The 2,500-nt window shown below is 51.9% G+C and overlaps 1 protein-coding gene across 1 annotated transcript in view; it reads right to left on the bottom strand.

Annotated features, from left to right (window-relative positions):
- Positions 1–2,500, bottom strand: part of LOC143032656 (uncharacterized) — an 8,089-nt gene that overhangs the window by 4,287 nt on the left and 1,302 nt on the right. The gene's annotated exons all lie outside the window — the stretch shown is intronic.

Below are 2,500 nucleotides of genomic sequence, written 5' to 3'. Positions count from 1 at the left end.
AGGTGTCGGAAGAGCAACAGGATCTTGTTCGTTGTCCGAGAGGAGGTATGCAGGCTTGGCGCGGTCTATGGAGATGACGTCAGTGGTTCCACGGCGATCGATGGTCAAGTTCTTCCTTGTCCTCTTGACGACTCTATATGGGCCATCGTATGGTTGTTGAAGAGGCTTCTTTACTCCCTCCACGCGAACGAAAACATGTGAGCAGTCTTCGAGGTCCTGGCTCACAAACGCTCTTGTAGGTGAGGTACGCGGTGGCACTGGCTGGAGTTTCTGCATTGTATCTGTAAGACTAGTAGCATAATCTTGAACGCTGCAGGGCTGCGTTATAGGGGCAGATGCAAGAAACTCACCGGGCAGACGGAGTGGAGTGCCATAAAGAAGTTCTGCAGAGGAGTGGCCAAGGTCTTCCTTGAGGGACGTGCGTATACCGAGGAGGACCATTGGAAGCACCGTAGACCAGTTGGTGCGGTCGCGTGCTGTTGCTGCAAGTGAAGCCTTGAGTTGTCGGTGGAAGCGTTCGACGAGTCCGTTGGATTGGGGATGGTAGCTTGCTGTTCTGAAACGCCGGATACCTAGCAAAGACATAACCTTGTTCCATAGATTGGATTCAAATTGGCTACCACGGTCGGATGTGAGGCTGAGTGGTGTACCGAATCTTGAAATCCAGGTGGTTATAAAAGCTTTGGCTACTGTTTCTGTGCTTATGTCAGTAAGCGGGATTGCTTCGGGCCAGCGTGTAAAACGGTCTACACAAGTAAGAATATACCTGAAGCCGTCGGAGAAGGGAAGCGGTCCGACGATGTCGATGTGGACGTGCTCGAGTCGAGTGGAGACTGGGCGAAAGGTACCTGGAGGGGAGATGGTGTGGCGTGTGACCTTGGAAGCTTGACATTTGACGCAGGTGCGGGTCCAGTGTCGAACGTCTTTGGCGATTCCACTCCAGATGAAGCGTGATGACATCATGTGCTGCGAAGCTCGAATACCTGGGTGGGAGAGGTCATGTAAATGGCGGAACAAGGGATACCTGTGGTGCTCGGGCAAGTAGGGACGGATGGTGTCCGTGGATACATCGGCGTAGAGCTCAGTGTTGGTTCCAGGGAGCTGTACCTTCTTCATCTGCAACGCGGGGTTTTCCATCAATCGCTGCAGCTCGGTATCACCAGCTTGGTCTGCAGCGATGGCGGCGTAGTCGATGAGAGAGGTAGAGACTGCAGATATGTTGCGCGAGAGTGCATCGGCAGGACAGTTATCTGCACCTCGAACAAAACGAATATCTGTGGTGAATTGGGAGATGAAATCTATGTGTCGGAGTTGTCTAGGGAGTATGTTGTCTTGTTATGAATGAATGTTGTTGTGATTGGTTTGTGGTCGGTGTATATGTGGAATTGTCGTCCTTCGACGAAATACCTGAACCTGTTGACAGCCTTGTAGATGGCTAGGAGTTCCTTGTCGAAGGCGCTGTATTTCTTCTCGGCATTGTTGAGCTTCTTTGAGAAGAAGGCGATGGGTTTCCAGGCATCGTTGATGTATTGCTGCAGAACTGCGCCGACACCTGTGTCTGAAGCATCTGTCGAGATGGAAGTGATGGCATCAGGAATAGGGAAACTAAGGGCGGTAGCATTCCCGAGTGCTTCTTTGGCTGCCATGAAAGCTGCATCAGTTTCGACGTCCCAGTTGAGTACGATGGAACGTCCCCTCTTGCACGGCTTGATCATGGAGTAGAGCGGTTGGAGCAGTTGAGCGCAGCCTGGAATGAAACGATTATAGAAATTTAACATACCAAGGAATTGCTTGAGTTGGCGCTGTGTTGTAGGTTTCGGGAAACTCTGGATGGCGTCGCAGCGGGATGAGACAGGGGTGACGCCTGAAGGTGTGACGGTGTGTCCTAGAAAGTTGATGGATGATACACCGAAGTCAGATTTCTCGAGATTGATGTGGATGCCGTAGTCTTGTAGGCGGGTAAAGACTTGCTTCAGATGGTCTTGGTGCGTGGCTTCGTCAGGGCTGGCGATGAGTACATCGTCGATGTAGGTGAAGCAAAAAGGCAGGCCTCGTAGGACTTCGTCCATGAATCTCTGGAAAGTTTGGGCAGAGTTCTTGAGGCCGAAGGGCATTCGAACGTATTCGAACAAGCCAAAAGGTGTTGTGACAGCTGTTTTGGGGATGTCAGGCGGGTTGACCGGAATATGATGGAAGGCTTTTACAAGATCGATCCGGGAGTATACGCGAGTTCCTGCAAGGTGTGAGGAAAACTCCTGTATGTTGGGAACTGGGTACCTATCCATCACAGTTCGCGAGTTGAGGGCGCGGTAGTCACCGCATGGCCTGATGTCGCCGTTGCTTTTGGGGACGATGTGGAGAGCTGACGACCAGTTGCTTGAGCTTGGACGAATGATACCTTGACGCATGAGGGCTTCCAATTCTGCCTTGGCTAGTTTGAGGCGTTCCGGAGCCAGACGACGGGCTTTGGCGTAGACTGGAGGTCCCGTAGTCTCTATGT

Source organism: Oratosquilla oratoria, chromosome 14 (genome assembly GCF_046742065.1).
Source record: "Oratosquilla oratoria isolate Oo_2021 chromosome 14, ASM4674206v1, whole genome shotgun sequence".
Taxonomy (NCBI): Eukaryota; Metazoa; Arthropoda; class Malacostraca; order Stomatopoda; family Squillidae; genus Oratosquilla; species Oratosquilla oratoria.
Note: the sequence above shows the minus strand (reverse complement) of the source record. Positions and strands in the feature narration are given on the sequence as shown.